The sequence below is a fragment of the Hemicordylus capensis genome, chromosome 1, assembly GCF_027244095.1.
Source record: "Hemicordylus capensis ecotype Gifberg chromosome 1, rHemCap1.1.pri, whole genome shotgun sequence".
NCBI classification, from domain to species: Eukaryota; Metazoa; Chordata; class Lepidosauria; order Squamata; family Cordylidae; genus Hemicordylus; species Hemicordylus capensis.
Genome location: NC_069657.1, coordinates 256,227,391 through 256,246,717, shown reverse-complemented (window position 1 = coordinate 256,246,717; position 19,327 = coordinate 256,227,391). Strand labels below are relative to the sequence as shown.

Here is a 19,327-nt window from a genome sequence, read left to right as displayed (position 1 = left end):
TAACACTGGGAAGCCCACAAGCAGGGCTTGATGGCAATAAACCTCTTTTACTGTTATTCCTCAGAAACTATTGTTCTAAAGCAGCAGAATGGATCAACAGTATGATTAGTGTTCACATATAAGATTACTGAAAACTGAAGACTAGAAGCTTTACAGGTTAGTGGAAATTCAACAATTACTGGCATTCTTTAGACAATACAGTACACAAAATATTAAATGATGTTGCAGTCATCATCACAGGCCATATTTTCCTAAATGAAACACATAACAATGAAGGACAGGGTCCTTTCAGTGGTGGCTCTCGGCACCTGGAACTCCCAAAGAGGGGTATCAATGGCCTCTTCCCTTTCCCCTTTTTGTCTAAAAACCTATTTGAGAAGCTTTTTGACAGAGAGTCATGGCCATCTAAGATAAGCTCCATTGCAACATTTTTCAGACTGATTTTTTAAAACTGACTTATGATTTGCAGGTTTTATTTTATTGTTGTTGTTAGGATTTTTACTGTTCAGTCTATAAAAGCAGACTTGGGCACTTTTTGTGGCAAGATGGGATGTAATTATTTCATTTTATGTAATACTTAAGCAAAGTTATTTTACTTAACAGAGTGAAATTCATGGTAAAGCATGGATTTCTGAATCATACTATGTGCTATGAAGCACTATGGAAATATGTCCAAAATTCCTGGCTTGGGTCTCTACTCATTACTTGGACCTGGGGATTCGATCTATGGTGAGAGCAGAGTTGGGCATTAGCTGAGTTGCTCATTGCAACCCAGAGTGAAGGGAATACACAGGGCAGTAGGGGTCTACGCCCAGTCTTACCCCACTTAGAATCCCAGAAGACAAATATTATATAATAAACTCTTTCTCTGACACAAATTATACCAATTCCAATATTAAAAACTTCACTTAAGGAAACAGCAGAAGCAGCAAGTTAACTGGCTAATTCCTTCATTTTTAAATGTTTAGGAGGCCGGAAACTATTCTTAGCAATTTGGAGCACAATTTGTACAACCAAGTCAGATGCTTAAGATAAATTTCAGTTAAAAGATAAATTTTCTTTTACCCTATCCTGAAGGCCCCAGTCAAGATCCAGCTTTTTAAAAAGAAAACCTTTCACTGGGTCCAATGTTCAGCACAAAAATTGATCTTTTGGAGGAGACAAAAAAAATATGAAAATGCACTACTATGTCAAAAGGCTAGCGGGGTGGGTTGGAGGAATACCACTATGCACCACCTTCTCTAAAGAAGCAACTTTTAATTGCTTCAACCACCCAGAGACACAAGTTTTGGGCGGTATAGAAATATGTTAAATAAAATAAAAATAAATAAGTAATTTAAAATAATCATCATGCTGCTGTTTGTATGCTGCTGAAAGGGGACTCTGTTCCAGAGAAGGCAAAATATTTTTCAAAACGCCTCCCCCACTTACCCAACTGAGCAACAACATACAGTACTTCTAAAATACCATATTATTTGGCTTTTACTCCAACTCCATGAAACTGCAGTCCTTGAGATGAAATTCCCAAGTCCAGAAGGAATGAGTTAAGCTGATACTATCTATCTATCACATGCTTACTAATGGTGCTCATGTGCAAACCAAAAAAAGCATGTGTGCAGTGCCAGCAACCCTACCTCTGGATGATATAATTGCCAGACCATTTTTACTGAACCTCACCCCCAACAAGTGCTCCGTGCGACCTGGAAGTAGGTCCCTAATACTGGGTTTTAGGGCGCACTTGCGGGGGGGAGGTTTCCAGCAAAAACTGGACCCACCCCATGAAAACACACCCATCAGAAGTAAGGTAACTAGTGCTGAGCTCATACCTTTTTGGGCTACATGTGCACACCATTAGGACGACAGCAATTTAACTATCTATGTGGTAGCTAAGAGTCGACACCAACTTGACGGCACTTAATCAATCAATCTTTTAATAACAACGAGTTAGCAAATTAAAATGAAGTTGCTCAAATAACTAAATATACCATCCTCTGATGATACAAATCAGGTAAGGCACCAGCTCTTTCCTCAGAGTCCTCCTCCTTCCCCCACTCCCTGATTACACTGCAAAGTGGGTTATAAATCTCAAATGCAGCTTAGGAGTGTTATAATTGAGGAGAACATCCTCTCTAGAATGATGAACATGTTTAGGCAGGTGAGCATTGTTTCTTTCCCAAGCAAGCTGTCTCTTTTCTCTCTCCCCAATTTCTAGGCCACCTTTCAAGCCAAACTGGGCCAAGGAGTTGGCTTAGAAAAGCATTAATAAAAAATTAAAGCCACAGAAAAACTTAATTCTTCTTATGTCTGTAGTTTTTATAATGTTAAAATGCAGCAGAAAAGGCATCGGGAGACATAAACAGACAATATTGCAGTAAGAACAAGGTGTATATCAACATAAAATAATAATGGAATAAGAACAAGGTGAAAATCAACACAACACAACACCTTGATCTTTTCTCCAAGTACCTTCCAAAAAGTGGAATAGGAAGCACTCAGGCCTTAAGCTGAACACACTGTACTACCTGGAAACACTATAGGAACGTCAAAGCAAAAGAACCAGCCTAACTTCAAATAGGTAGATTGCTTTTCCAAGGAAATCTGCCCAGGTTTGGGGAAAATAGAACTGAAAACAACATTCTCCAGCAGGTTTCACACATGATTAGTTTAAAGAAGTTAAACAAAGCAAGATGGTTGAGTTAATTTGAATGATTTAAGCAAAAGCAATAGCAGGCCACACAAGAAACCAGTTTATTTTGTGCTATAAAATGTTAGTTACCTCTAATTTGGCTGTTTGGTTTTATGGCTGCCTGGCATTGTGCAGCTAATACAGAGAGATTTACAAGTTAACAGATTATAAAGAGAAACTAGCCGAGCACGTAGGATTATGAATGCTCTTAGAACACTTTAGTATGTTCACTATAATTGTCAGCAATGTTTTGTTTTCTGATAATTTAACAGAGGATTTTATATGTTTACAGCCACAGATAAAAAATAAAATGTAATACATTGCTCTTAAGAATTATTTATCTATTGCTTTTCAACAAAAAGGTTCTCAAAGTGGTTTAACAAAATGAGTAAGAAAAGCCCACTTTACAGTGTAATCAGGGAGTGGGGGAAGGAGGAGGAGGACTCTGTGAGGAAAGAGCTGACGCCTTACCTGATTTGTATCATCAGAGGATGGTATATTTAGTTATTTGAGCAACTTCATTTTAATTTGCTAACTCGTTGTTATTAAAAGATTGATTGATTAAGTGCCATCAAGTTGGTGTGGGGGAAAAAGAAAATGATTTTCCCCCCATATCCCCAAAAGACTGACAGTTTAAAACGCAACTGTTGCTCTCCCCCTGATAAATATAAGACAGCCACCACATTAACACACAAAACACAAATCTTAGAAATGTAACTGAACATAATAAGCTCAAATTAGCTCATGGCACAAAGCAGCAACGGGCAGATATCTTTACATACTGTGGAACACTGTTGTAAATATATTTGTTACAATCAGAATGATCATACTGTAGAAGTTCAAACATCAGGGCATATAGTGAAGTTGTGCTGATTTGGGGTGGTAATTCTATGATATAAGGAAGCTCAGGTAAGCAATGACCAGGAAATGTTATACTGTGTATATATTTTGATATATATTTGACCATGATGGAGATAATGGGCGGGGGCGGGGCGGGGGGGGAGACAGACTAACCGGCCAGCCAGCCAGCCTTTATATAAAGCTGTTCCTCTGAATTATCTTCCTAATCATTACTACAGAAAAAATGACCCCTTAATTTTTGGAAATTCCTCACTTCTGTCTCTGTTCAGATACACAAAGGGCACCGACATTGTAGCACAATAAAAGGAAGTGGGAGTAACATCTCTGAATCTACCATTTCTGAAGTGTTTAGAGTTAGTTCCACAAAAAATATTTTAAACAAACTTTTAAACCATCTTTTACATTAATCCTGGGTAGAGATCAGAATGTATAGCATATTTTCAGGTAGTTGATGAAGTCATTATCAACTAATACTTCCTCCTTGAAATAAATTGGCTCATTTCCACCAGATCATACTGCAGTGACATTATGTTTAACTTGTGAGTTATTGGAAGCTTAATACAAAATTAGAATGACCATCAAAAGGTCAAAACACAGCAAAAGAAAAAAATGTGTTGGTCTCAAGTAAAAAGATCAAGTGTTTTTACAAAGACAGATGAAATGGCCTTTAAAAACCTATCAGTTTGATTTTGTGTACCCATACCATAAAATAATTGGTGCACTTGCTCTCTCAAATGTCATAGGTAATTGGCTATGGTCAGATAGCTATGGTCAGATAGCTATAGATTGGCTATGGTCAGATAGCTATAGATTTTGCTGATGTCTTTTGTATTTCGACAAGTATGCAAATTGTGCTTTTCATTTTGAAGCTGTTTATTAAGACAATCACATTCTCCAAACTCGCTAAGCTCCATTACTGATGCAGTATAATTAAGTTATAAAGTAGCCCCCTCCCTCAGCATTATTGGGTCCACTATATTCATAACTGACTGGGGAAATGTACATGACATACTTAACACAGTACAGGATGAGGGGGGAAACCAGAAGCTTATCTTTCTGTCTATGAGATAAATAGAAATTATACATTCTCTAAATAGCTTCAGTCTTGTAACCAAAACACTTGCATTTGCAAGAACAAATGAGTAAGAATTCATGAAAGCAACTGTCAAGTGAATATACTCCGTGTCTTTGCTAATAAAAAGTCTACTGGGGTTGCCAATTGCCCATTATTTTACTGCTCTTGTAAAACTGTATTCAGACAGGTAACCACTATTAGGGGTCTGAAAAGTCAATAAAGTGCAAACCTAATAAAGATTTTTGTGGTTGATCACACTTCACCAAACTTTGCCCTGGATTCATTTCCTGCCCTCACCTAGAAGGACATTATTTCTTAAATAAGACAAGTCTTGAGCCTCAAAAGACACTAAAATCAACAATATTTTGTATCGTAAAGGAAATGTGCTTTATAATATAAATCAAGACTGCAATCTTAAGCGCACATTACCTCTGCCATTGCAACATAGGGCTGTTTCATACATTACAAAGCAGCTTACAGAGGGCCATGTGTGAGCACCCCTTAAGATATTCCCCCTAGGGGATGGGGCCACTCTTGGAAGAGCATTTGCATGCTTGCATGCAGAAGGTTCCAGATTCCCTCCCTGACACCTCCAAGAAAGGGCTGAGAGAGATTGCTGCCTGTAGCCCTGGAGAAGCCACTGCCAGTCTGTGTAGACAATACTGAGCTAAATGCACCAATGGTCTGACTTAGTATAAGGCAGCTTCCTATGTCCCTAAATCTGGATTTCCTAAATCTCTCTGACAAGAGTATCCATATGATACACATCTTTTCAAGTATGTATTGGTCCTATTCACACTTTAAGTGTTTATACTTAAAAACATCTTGGATACACACTTAAAAATGTGACATATGCAGCACACTCTACTTTCTTGCACTAAGCGTAATATGTTAAAATGCCATAATAACATCAAGTGAACATTAAGCTGTCCCTTGGTTAGGAGCCAAAATTATAAAGATGTCCTACATCAGCCAAGAGATGAGAACAGTCAGTAAAGTTCTCTGTCCATTAAAAAAAGAATTCTTCAAAGATAGCATTTAAGGCTAGGCAGACCTGTTCATATGTTCAAAGGACTGATTAGGAACTGAAAGGCTTCTGTTTCAACTTGGGTTATACCTGTTAACAATGCTATGCTCACTACTACGGTTTTGCAGCGGTTGACAACATTAACATTATTACAAGCAGAAAACAGCCTGACAAAAGGGGTGTCTAAAATCTTTCAGGATTACAGCACTATCACCTCTGGAATCACGTTCATGGTCAGTTATGTCAGGATAAGAATATGGAATTTAGAGTTTCAAAAACCAAGTGTTGTCAACTGAGTATTCTGAGCCAAGGAAGGTGTAATGACAATGCTTCCTTGCTTTTTTCTTAGAGAAGGTGGACAAGGAGCTCGGGCAGATGGACATATGGATGAACCAGGCAGCTGCCTAGAGTGCCAAGCTTTAAGGGGTGTCAGATTAGATGCTGATACATTTTCCTGCCTTGTTGTTATGAAATCCAGCCAGATTTCGAGTGGGTGGCAAGCTTTCAAAATGAAAACTCTAGGCAAGAGCTGTTTGAAAAAGTGAGCAGTGGGGCGGGATGGGGCAGGCAGCAGGGGGAGTGAAGGACCATTTGCATCTGCAGCACATGCCTGCAAACCACTGAAGGAGGCATGGGCAGGCAAGTAGAATGGAGTGCCCTCCAGAAGACACAGCCAGCCACACCAAGGCGGGGACTTTTATGTTGACATGTTTGCTAGGCAAAAACTTACTTATTCCATGCCAAATGGGAGACACACTGGTAGTTTCCAGCTCACATATAATAAAGAAACTGCATGGTGGAAAGCTTTCTTGCTCCTCCTCCCAACTGTACCCAGGCTGGCAAGCAGGTGTCAAACATGAAGGGCTACTGTTCATACTTCCTAGCAGAGATACGAGCTTAAATCAAAGGAAGGGAGGCATTGTTGGGTGGGGGGGCGGGATGTTTAACATGAGGAACATGCACAATGCTGTTGTGGATTATAACAACTCAAAATAAGACACCCGTTCCCCACAACTGTCCCTCAACAAAGTGAAGAAACAGGGGAGATGACCCCAGCCTGCCCTGAAGAACCAAGTTCAGCAGCTTGGTCTTGGGAAATCTTCCATGCAATTCTTCTAAAGCAAAGTGGCTTGAAGATTCAGTCAAATATTCCTTTGAGCCGGCGCTCTTGATCTTCTTCCTGTTCACTGCCTTAAACCAAGACTCACTCACTGGGTATGAATTCTGATTCACTAAGACTCACAAGCTAGTTCCTCACCTAGTTGCTGGGAGAATACGCCTTAGACCTCTCTTTTTTCTACACTGTATACTGAATTGGGGAATCCCCGTTCATGAACCAGTCTGTTCATGTATAAAGCCTGATGGGAATAGCCATTTCTCTTTTGGAGTTTTTTCCACAAAGAGCAGGAGTAGGTCTGAGGCACCACCAGTCCAGGTGCTGAATAACGCAACAGATCAAACAGCAACTCTTCATTCCTAGCTTGCTATTCTGGATGGAACTTTCTCCAATTTGTATCAATTTCACGGCGCTTATGAATCCATTCCTATTCACCAAATTTGGAGTCAAATGTGCCTTTTTGAAGAGACCTTAATTTCAGGGTAAAATGTGGGCCCAATTCTTGAATTGCCACTCTTTTTTCATTTTTGAATATGTACCTATGGAATCTGAAAAAGATATAGTCACGCTGATTGTGAAATGTAGCCACTTGCCTACCAAGAAACTGAGGATCATGCAGGAAGAGAGAAGCAAACATGCGACCAATGGAGTGTTCGTGTTATAAAGTTGTTCTGGATTGTTTCAGGCTAACAGTTATAAACTGTCTGAAAAAATTGAAAACTGGCAAATCGCCAGGGCATCCATCCAAGAGTCCTTAAAAATTCAAATGTGAAATTGCTGACCTCCTTGCAAAAATATATAAGAACACAAGAACAGCCCTTCTGGATAAGGCCCATGGCCCATCTAGTCCAGCATCCTGTTTCACACAGTGGCCCACCAGATGCCACTGGGAGCCTACAGGCAGGAGTTGAACCACTTGCCAACACTGAACTATGCATTTGCCATTCTGTCGCCCACTCACCCAAGTTGGAGAGATCTTTTTGGAGCTCCTCACAATCTGTTTTGGATTTCACTACCCAAAAGGGTTTGGTATCATCTGAAAATTTGGCTACCTCGCTGCTTACCCCAACTGCTAGATCAATCAGGTTCTGTACTGGAGGACAGGAAAGTAGCCAATGTAACACCATTTTCAAAAAGGGATCCAGGGACGATTTGGGAAGTTACAGGCCGGTTAGCTTAATGTCTGTTCCAGGAAAGTTGATAGAAAGCATTCTCAAGGATAAAATTGTAAAGCACATAGAAGAGCAGGCCCTGCTGAGGGAGAACCAGTATGGCCTCTGCAAAGGTAAGTCTTGCCTCACAAATCTTTTGGCGTTCTTTGAGAGTGTTAACAGGTGTGTGGATAAAGGTGACCCCATTGACATAGTATATCTGGACTTCCAAAAAGCTTTTGGCAAAGTTCCTCATCAAAGACTCTTGAGAAAACTTAGCAGTCATGGGATAAGGGGACAAGTACATGTGTGGATTGCTAACTGGTTGAAAGACAGAAAACAGAGGGTAGGTATAAATGGAGAGTTTTCACAATGGAGGGAAGAAAGAAGTGGGGTCCCCCAGGGATCTTTACTGTGACCAGTGCTTTTTAATTTATTCATAAATGATCTAGAAGACCAGGAGAGGGATCTTGGGGTCATGGTGGACAGCTCGTTGAAAGCATCAACTCAATGTGCGGCAGCTGTGAAAAAGGCCAATTCCATGTTGGGGTCATTAGGAAGATGATTGATAATAAAACTGCAATATTATAATGCCCTTATACAAAACTATGGTGCGGCCACACTTGGAGTACTGTGTATAATTCTGGTCACCACATCTAAAAAAGGACATTGTAGAACTGGAAAAGGTGCAGAAGAGGGCAGCCAAGATGATCAGGGGCCTAGAACACCTTCCTTATGAGGCAAGGATATCAACACCGGGGGCTGTTTAGTTTAGAAAAAAAGACAACTGCGGGGAGACATAATAGAGGTCTATAAAATCATGCATGGTGTGGAGAAAGTGGACATGGAGAAATTTTTCTCCCTCTCATGTAACTCTAAAACCAGGGGTCATCCCATGAAATTGATTGCCAAGAAATTTAGGACCAACAAACGGAAATACTTTTTCACACAATGCATAATCAACTTGTGGAATTCTCTGCCACAAGATGTGGTGACAGCCCACAACCTGGATGGCTTTAAGAGGGGTTTGGATAACTTCATGGAGGAGAGGTCTATCAACGTCTACTAGTCGGAGGACTATAGGCCACCTCCAGCCTCAGAGGCAGGATGCCTCTGAATACCAGTTGCTGGGGAGTAACACCAGGACAGAGGGCATGCCCTCAGCTCCTACCTATAGGTTCCCAATGGCATCTGGTGGGCTGCTGTGTGAAACAGGATGCTGGACTAGATGGGCCTTGGGACTGATAGAGTAGGGCTGTTTTTATGTTCTTAATGTGGTGGGGAGGCCAAAATCATAATTTGCCCAGGGCACCAAAAACTCTTAGGCTGGCCTGCAAGGAGCATTACAGATATGCACACTATACTGGAATCATTGTATTATAGCCATAGAAAGAGAATGAACAATAAGAATGTAGGAGAAGAGCACCCAGGCACGCAGTAACAGTCTAAATCCTAGTGGAGAAGTACAGAGGAAGAATTAAGACTCAAAGACTGAAAATCAATATATGCATGTAAGAGGTCTTGGAATTCACTAAGTACCTACTTGGATCAGCTTTTCATTCATAAAACTGCAATATTCCTGATTACCCCACAGCCATTGTGATGACAGCTGAGCTATGCAATGCAAAGCACACACAGCATAAATACTATATAGATTATTACTGAAAGCTTGCCTGGTAATTAAGAATTGGCTTGATCTTAAATGCCTTCAGCCAGGCTACTTAATATAACATATTGAGAAACTGAAGAAAAATTCAATAGCATCTGGGTAGGACTGATAAAATAATTAAATACCAAAACCTGTTGTGAGGAAGTTGTTTTGACATATTTGATATTCTTGAAGTGATAAGATGCCAATTAATTAGGGAGAAATCGAACTCAGTGGCCCTTGCCACCTCAATGTTTTTGTTTTAGTTATTCTGCTAACAGTTATCTGGGCTGCACTATTATGCTGTACAGGCTAGCTGTCACCTTACTTGTGAACCACAGCATATACAGTCATCAATGTTGTCGTCAATATCTACAAAGGCAATTGAAGGGGCTCTGTTCTGGCACTTATTCTACTGCTTGCTCAAAAAGTAGTGGAGGAAAAAATCAGATATTTAAAAGTTTCCTCTAAAATCTAGAAATGTTCAATATGAAAAGTGCCAGCCAACATATCCAAGTCAGCACTAGAAATCTCTTCTGTCAGATCAGAGTGAATACTATTGTTATTCTTCGTGTTAGTATTCCTACCCTTCCTCCACTGAGCTCAAGGTGGAGTTCGAGCACTTCTCCCTCATAATCTCCCTGTGAAGTGCATGAGACTGAAAAGACATAAGGCATATTATAATACAAAACATAATGAAAAACAAACACCATATAAGATTAAAATAAACAATGTAAATAAAATATTAAAAGGAGCAGTCTAAAAACAACTAAGAGTTCAATGATCTAATAAAATTACAACCCCAAATCAGACGAACACAAAAAGTCTTCAACCACCATTTAAAAAACAACAAGTGAAAGAGCCCTACATGATGCTGCCATTGGAAAGACCCAGTCTGATACCTGCCACACTTATTCCAGTTTCAGGAAAGTCAGTTTTCCTCTGCCTGGCCCAAGGTTACCTAGTGTGCTTCGTGACTGAGTGGAGATTTGAACTCTGCTCTCTCCAACCCAAATCCAACACTGTACCCCACATCAGTTCTCCCTCTGGTCTCTGGACAATTCGCCAGTTGTCACTCCAACTACTGATTGCTCTTTGCTTCTTAAAAGGATAGAAGACCATGAAAGCATTATGCTGCTTATTAAAATAAAATGCAAACATAAGTCAAACATGCATATAAATGCAATTTTTCCCATCCCTTGGTGCTTCAGGTCATACTATCCTCATCAATCAAGCAAGCTCATTCAAGATTGAGCAGCAAGCTAAATTAGAGGGGAAAAAAGAACACACACAGCACTATTTTGAAGGGCTTACTGTAAATATACAAGTGGTGCCAAGACAGCCCACACCAACATCAACAGGCCTCCAAAATGAATGACCATTAAAAGAGGTAGATGCAGCTCTGTCCAAATGAGCAACTACTGGCACAGTGATGTTAAAATAATGTACAGTTAATTATGCCATTCCTTCCACAGGGCAGGGGTGGGGGGAAGAATTACAGACCTATTTCAGATCTTAAAATGTCCTTTTACTCCTTCCATTATTTATTACTCTGCTCTCTCATGAGTTGTTTGCTGTTAACAAACATCAGCATTTGTATGCTAGCATACAGAAGAAGTTATCATCCCACACTCATGAATGCTAGCATAATTAATGTTCCACCTCTGTTTCCCATTATGAATAGTTTAATACAAATAGTTTTGCAGAAAAAAGTCTTAATTTAAGGATGTGGACTAAATAAATAAGTGTCTTTTAAAAAAGATAATCTGCATTTGCACAGGCAAAGCTTTCATTAATTTCATTAGCAATTTTTCCCCTGTATAAACACTGCTTACTCCCAACAACTGGAAATCTGCAACAAGGGGAGAATCAGAGCAGGGAATTTTATAAGTAATGGCAACTAAGCTGGAGGACACTCATTTTCCAAATGCACACTTGCCTTTTCTCAAGGGTTTTTTTGGGGTGGGTGGGTGGGTTTTTTCTTAATACTTTGTCAAAGTGTATTCATCTGCACTGCAAGAGAAAGGCTTTCAGTGCTAATATACTGGAAGATGAAATGACCTATAATCTAAGAAATCAGAACAGTGGCAAAGGATGAAGAAAAATGTGAACATTTAATTTGTTTCAGTGGGGGGGGAAGTTTGTTAGAATGAGACATGTAAAATGTTTAAGTGAGATCAAATGTAGGGCTGCAAGTTTTGATTGGGAAAGACAAATGGCAACTTGTTCGGGATACTCTTTAAGGGCACTTCTGTTTATTTTTGAGGTGATTTTGTTTCTGTTGCGTTAATGCAATAGGGAATGGAAAAGAAAATATTGAAGATGTGATTTCTTCCCATGAATACAATATCTGAAGGAGGCACATGTATTAGGATTCTTCTGATGATATGCACATTTATTTAAAATTTGTCAGCTCTACAAAGAAAGGTTGGGCTGTCAGGGACTCCCAGATGCACCTGGTTCATAACTGCGTCAAGCAGGATGCTGGATGGGTCCTTTGGCCTGATCCAGCACGGCTTTCCTTATGTTCTTATGAATATAGGCACATGACTGCAATATGTAGCAAGCTTATATCCATGCTTAGGGCACCAGAATTGTTTTTCACACTCCCATAAGAAAAAACACACTAACGTGGGGTAGGGGAAAATAAAATTCATCTAAGTCTAAATAACAAACATATACGCCCCCTGCTAACTTGGCAAAGAGGCACCTTTTAATGTGGTGATTCTCTTTATTTAGCAGGGGGAGAGTAACTGACCCTATCCACCCCCAGCACAGTACCTCCAGTGACTGTTGCTGGTGTCTATCTTGTGTTACTTTTTAGACTGTGAGCCCTTTGGGGACAGGGATCCATCTTATTTATTTATTATTTCTCTGTGTAAACTGCCCTGAGCCACTTTTTGGAAGGGCGGTATAGAAATCGAATGAATGAATGAATATAAGCCAAACTCGGAGATCTTTAAAAACATCAATCTGACCAGCCACAACTGCTTTAAATGAAGAAAAAGACTTCTGGAAATCCAATCAAGGACCTCTTATGTCATATTTAATATGACCCTAGCATACTTGGCAGAAGACCTGGCTGCAGTGTCACCCATAATATGAAACAAATGCTACTGAGCCTTCTAAAATGAAGGTTGTACTTGGAAAAATAAGAAACCCAATACTTCAAAAGTGAATTATGAGGACAAGCAGAAGTCAAGCAGCAGGTAACACGGCTGTTCCACAGGTTAAAAAGGCCACCAAGAGCACCAACAGTCTTCCCCGACCCCCGCAATATACTTCTGAAATCGATCTGTATCCATGAACCTCTACAAATAAACAAACCTTATTGATCCCTCATACCAACACATGCATTGAAGAATGGGAATCTGTGCAGTCAGAAGACAGTAATGTAACCACAACAATGACATTATTTCCACACAAACAACTGGACCATCTGTTCCCTGGTCAGTCACAGGCCTATCTTTCATGCACGCAAGGCAGGCATTGTCTGTTTTCCGATTTTTGAGATCAGTTCCTCCTTTTCAATGCACAGATAGGAAGACTTCCTCTTGCTATGCCTGCTTCTTGTTTGCTACCCGAAATTCCTAGCGAGGCAGGCAGTGGGTCTTCCACTGGCAATTTTCAAGTCAGTCTTCTCTTCCTCCTCAAACATAGCTTAACACAGAGAAAGAAGCAAGTTTACTACTAATATGAGTAGGAGGCATGGAAGCACCCGTTTCCAAAATAAAATAGATACAGTCAGTGTATATCACAGGTGGCTGGGACACTTACAGCTGCTGTTATTTAGGTGGACTGGCAGGGGGCAGGACAGAAACAAAACTGAGATTCTGGCTTTGTGTTTTGCCATCTTTCTTCCTCAACAACTGATTGTCTTGAAGTCAATGCTAAGTAAAGTATCCTGAACACAATTTTTTTTAAACAACTGAGAGCATTGGACACAGGAATGGCCATAACTGAGCTTTGATTTTCTGAACAAATCATGTAATTCCAGTGATTATGATAATATAAGGCTGGGGTTGGCAACCTTTGGCACTCCAGCTGTTGAATCACAACGTCTACCATGCCGAGCCACAATGGCCTTTGGCTATTGGGCTGAGGATGATGGGAGATATAGTTCAACAACAGCTGGAGTGCCAAAGATTGCCTATCCCTGACATAGACCAACAAAAGAGCCCTAACCACATGATTGATTAATGGCAGACAGAGCTTCTAAGTATGGGGCTCTTCTATACCTGCATGCACACAAGCTCGATTCACATGAAGGTGAACAATATTAGGTCTATATCTAGTGGATTTGGTGCAAAGTCTCCAGCAACTTTGGTGCTGGAGAAGACTTTTGGGGATACCATGGACAGCCAGGAACACAAACAAATGGATCATAGAACAGATCAATCCAGAATTTTCACTCAAGGCACAATAGACCAGGCTCAAACTATCATACTTCGGACAAATTATGTGAAGACCCAGCTCCCTTGAGGAATCCATAATTCTGGGAAAAGTTAAAGGAAAGAGAAGAAGAGAACAGCCAGCAGCAAGGTGGATGGACTTGATTACGACAGCAATGAATGCACCACCGAGAGACCTTAAAGACAGATCGTCCTGGAGAGAATCTATCTGTGTGGTCACTAAGAGTTAACACCGATTTGACAGCACTTAATTAAATCAATCTAGAGGATTATTCTGGAGTTGCCTCTGAATGGCTTGTGGACATTTTATGTAGTAGAGTATATCATGAAGCTTTCCTCCAAAAGAAGGCGATGGTTTTGGTTTTGTTTTCTTGAAATTATGTTGAGATATTCCACAGCTTTCCTTAAAACTGTGTGCCTCACAAACAGAAACAGGAGGAAGATATCTCACATGATCTCTGTGATGGACAGAGAGACTCTAGTATAAAAGCATACAGTGGGCCCAACTTGAACAAATACAATTCTGCTACTTTGCTACTTAACTTTACTCTCAATGAAAGCAGAAACAGAATTAATGTACATTAAACAGTAGTAGTACAATTGTCAAAGAGAGGCCAGCAGAGTCATCAACAGGCTGGAACAGTCTAGAAACAAAAATAACCGTTTTGGTATAGATTTCAGATTTAGTCCAACTTCCCAGAATCCAGTTGAAGCAGGGCTTCCTTTAAATTTATGTCACTGGCATTAAGTGCAGTTCACCCAAAATAATGGGTGGATTTGTATTGTGTCCCTCAGAGCTCCATCTTCTCTCCAATGCTTTTTAACATCTAAATGAAACCACTGAGAGAGATCATCAGGGGATTTTGTGCAAGGTTTTATCAGTACACTGATGGCACCCAAATCTATTTCTCCATGTCAGCTTCATCAGGCAATGGCACAACTTCTTTAAATGCCTGCTTCGAGGCAGTAATAGACTAGGTGAGGCATAAGCAACAGACTGAATACAAACAAGACGGAATTGCTCATTGTAGGAAGCCACTGTTCAGGAAAATGGATAGATTTGCCTGTTCTGGATGGGATTATTTGTAATTAATTTATTTATTTCTTAAAACATTTTTATACTGCCTAAAACTTACGTCTCTGGGTGGTTTACAACAAAACCCACAGGATTACACCCACGGATTACACTCCCACAGAAGGAACAGGTCTACAGTTTGGGAGACCTAGCCTCTCTCTGATATCTCAGGTGGAGGTGGTGGGAGGAGTGCTTTCTATCAGCTTCTGCTGATTCGCCAACTGCACCCTTTCCTGGAAGTGAGTGAGCTTGCACATGCTGGTAACCTCCAGGCTTAACTACTGCAATACTCTACATGGGGCTGCCTTTGTATGTAGTATAGAAACTGCAATTGCTGCAGAATGCTGCTGCCAGATTGGTTTCTTGGATGTCCTGAAGAGACCATATCACCCCGGTTTTAAAAGAACTACACTGGCTACCAATACATTTCTAGGCAAATACAAAGTGCTGGTTATTACCTATAAAACCCTTAATGGCTTGGGCCCAGGGTATTTAAGGGAATGCCTTTTTCATTATGAACCCCGCCACCTATTAAGATCTTCAGGAGAGGTTCATCTGAAGGTGCCGCCAGTTTGTCTGGTAACAATGCAAAAGGTGAACCTTCTCTGTAGTTGCCCCAGAGCTGTGGAACACACATCCTGCTGAGATTAGACCTGCTCCAACCCTGTTTTTTTAAGGAAACAAGTAAAGACACGTCTCTTCAGCTATGCTTTTTCGCTACTTGGTACAGGTATCTTAATTTGACATTTTTATATATTTTAATTGTTTAAATTTCTTGGTTTGTTTTACAAATATGCTAGTTAAATAAACAGATAGACAGATGGTGGGAAAGAGAATATGATAGGCAAGGGATCCAGCTGTTCAGCTGGTTTTTGGCTAGATAAATATCTGTATCTAGCAGCAATTATTAGGAATGCTAGCATGAATCCTAATTACAAGAAATCTCAAAAATATGGGGAAATCTCATCAAGCTGGTTTATTGTTTTACAAACTGAAAAGCTGTCAGAATTGTAGCAAATGGATCTAATGTTTATTAACATTGCAAATCCTGGAGTTTGGAATGGGGCAATGAAAACTAATAAATATCTTCTTGTGCAATAGCAATAGCAATATCTGCTTGTAGCAAAGAACCACAATGGTTAGCATGTTCTTTAGCCAAAATTATATTAATTGGTTACAATCTGCCCCCTTAACAATGCTCTTCCATTCTCCAAATTGCAGTATAAGTACACCTAGAGAGCACAGGAAACCAGAACATTCCAGTCCTTTTTACTTTAATATATCCAAGTCGTATCTACAAATAAAGCAAATTTCTCTATCTGCAGTGACATCTAGTGATGAGAAAAATAAAGCACAGAAACAAGTTTTGGAAAGCTAGATAACATGATACTTTCCCTCATGGCTAAAGTGATACAACTAAACTCATAAACTCCTTTGATGGCTTCTTAAAATTTACATGCTCTCCTCTACAACTTCTAAGAACTGCAAATAGAAGTATAAAGAGAAAATAGAGAACTTAACAAAATATTAATATAGGACAAGAAATTCATTATTGCTGTTGAAGCTGTGTCTCTGGTAACTGTGTAAGGACTAAAAAGCCAACACAGCAGGGACAAGAAGAGTGAGTTGAGAGATACTGACAGATGCTTCTAAGCCCAGTAAAGTAGGGATATGTGAATCGATTCAATTTGAATCTGGCCGATTTGAACCCGAATCAAATCACCCCTAAAACGTGTAACTTGAATCGACTCTGCTAGATTCAAATTTGAATAGATTCAGCAACAGTTTAGGGACATTTTGGCACCTTTAAAAAAACCATTCAGACACCCTGATTGGTCAAAAAGTGCCAAAATAGGTCAAATCAATTCAAATTTGAATCAGCCCTCTTTTGGACCAATTCAATTTGAATCTGAAATGGCCTGAAACAGGCCAATTCAAATTTGAATTGATTAAACAGTTTTGATTTGAGTTGATTCTGACAATTTGATTTGTGCACATCCGTAGAGCAAAATGCATGGTACAGAAGCCAAAATAAGGGATGCAAAGAGAGAGTTTGAGAAGCACATAGCTAGAAGTGACAAGAGGAATAACAAAAACTTCTTTAAATATATCAGAAGTAGAAAACCTGCCAGGGAGGCAGCTGGACCCTTAGATGATGAGGGTGTGAAAGTGAGTATTAATGAGGATAAGGAGATTGCAGAGAAGCTGAATGAGTTCTTTGCATCTGTCTTCACGGCGGAGGATACTAACCATATTACCCTCTCTAGAATTGAGCTTTTCAGGTCAGTGAACTGACTGAGGAACTGGGCCAATTTGAGGTGACAAGGGAAGATGTTCTAAACTGTCTTGAAAAACTAAAAATTAATAAATTGCCAGGGCCAGATGGTATCCACCCAAGAGTTCCAAAGGAACCCAAATGTGAAATTGCCGATCTCCTAGCAAAAATATATAACTCTGTCTCTACAATCAGGCTCTGTACCAGAGAACTGGAAAGTAGCCAATGTGACTCCGATTTTCAAAAAGGGATCTAGGGAGGATCCAGGAAATTACAGGCTGGTCAGCTTAACTTCAGTGCTGGGTAAAGTGATGGAAAGCATACTTAAGGACAACATAGAACAAAAGGCCTTGTTGAAGGAGAACCAGCATGGCTTCTGCAAGGGCAAGTCTTGCCTCACTAACCTTTTGGAGTTCTTTGAGAGTGTCAACAGGCATGTGGATAAAGGTGATCTGGTTGACATAGTATACTTGGACTTCCAAAAAGTTTTTGATAAAGTTCCCCACCAAAGGCTCTGGAGTAAACTTAGAAGTCATGGAATAAGGGGACAGGTTCATGTGTAGATTGGTAACTGGTTGAAGGACAGGAAACAGAGAGTAGAAATAAACTGACAGTTTTCACAATGGAGGTAGGTAGGTAGGAAGTGGAATCCCCCAGGGATCAGTGCTGAGACCAGTGCTCTTTAACTTGTTGCTCTATAACTATAAGTTGGGATGAGCAGCGAAGTAGCCAAATTTGCATATGGCACTAAACTATTTAGAGCAGTAAAATCCACAACGGATTGTGAGGAGCTCCAAAAAGATCTCTCCATACTGGGAGACTGGGCGACAAAATGGCAAATGCAGTTCAATGTAAGCAAGTGTAAAGTAATGCACATTGGGGCAAAAACACCAACTTCACATATACACTGATGGGATCTGAGCTGTCGGTGACTAATCAGGAGAGAGATCTTGGTAGCGGGGTTGAACAGCTCATTGAAAGTGTTGTCTCAGTCCATGGCAGCTTTAGAAAAGGCTAATTCCATGCTAGGAATCATTAGGGATTGAAAATAAAAATGCTAATATTATAATGCCCTTATACAAATCTATGGTGCGGCCACACTTGGAGTACTGTGTACAGCTTTGGTCACCATATCTTAAGAAGGATATTGTAGAACTGGAAAAGGTGCAGAAGAGGGCAACCAAAATGATCAGGGGCCTGGAGCACCTTCCTTATGAGGCTAGGCTACAGCATCTGGGGCTCTTTACCCTGGAAAAGAGGTGACTAAGGGGAGACATTTCTCTGTGATCGGACAGAGAAATTTTTCTCCCTCGCTCACAACACCAGAACCAGGGATCACCCCATGAAACTGAAGGTCAGGAAATTTAGGACCGACAAAGAGGAAGTACTTTTTCCACACAGCGTATAATTAATCTATGGAATTCTTTGCCATGGGATGTGGTGATGGCCACCAGCTTGGATGGCTTTAAAAGGGGCTTAGACAGATTCATGGTGGACAGGTCTATCAGTGGCTACTAGTCTGGTGGCTTTGGGCCTTCTCCAGCCTCATAGGCACAATGCCTCTCAGTACCAGTTGCAGGTGAGCAACAGCAGAAGAGAGAGCATGCACATGCCTCTTGCCTGTGGGCTCCCCAGCGGCATCTGTTGGGCCACTGTGTGAAACAGGACGCTGGACTAGATAGGCCTTGTGCCTGATCCAGCAGGGCTGTTCTTATGTCGTTATGCTGCGAAAGCTGCAGCTAAGGGACAATTCAGGCTGAAGCTGCATTCCTCTCAGGAAAGCCTCAGGAACGAGAAGCAATGTCTAGTGCTGTTTTCCAGTTCCCCTCCAAACACCCAGCCTCCTGTTAAAAACCTAGCTAGGTAGACCTGGAGCTTCCCTCAGCTGTGGGGATACTTTAAAAACCCCAGGTGCAAATAAAAGGAATGTACTGGGATAAAATAAAAGGGATGGGATGAAGATGGGATGTTGGTGTCCTACTTCCCCGCCACACTCCAAG

At 40.5% G+C, this 19,327-nt stretch overlaps 1 protein-coding gene across 9 annotated transcripts in view; it reads right to left on the bottom strand.

The window, feature by feature from the left end:
* The window catches only part of KIF16B (kinesin family member 16B), a 180,399-nt gene that overhangs the window by 100,747 nt on the left and 60,325 nt on the right, over nucleotides 1-19,327 (bottom strand). The gene's annotated exons all lie outside the window — the stretch shown is intronic.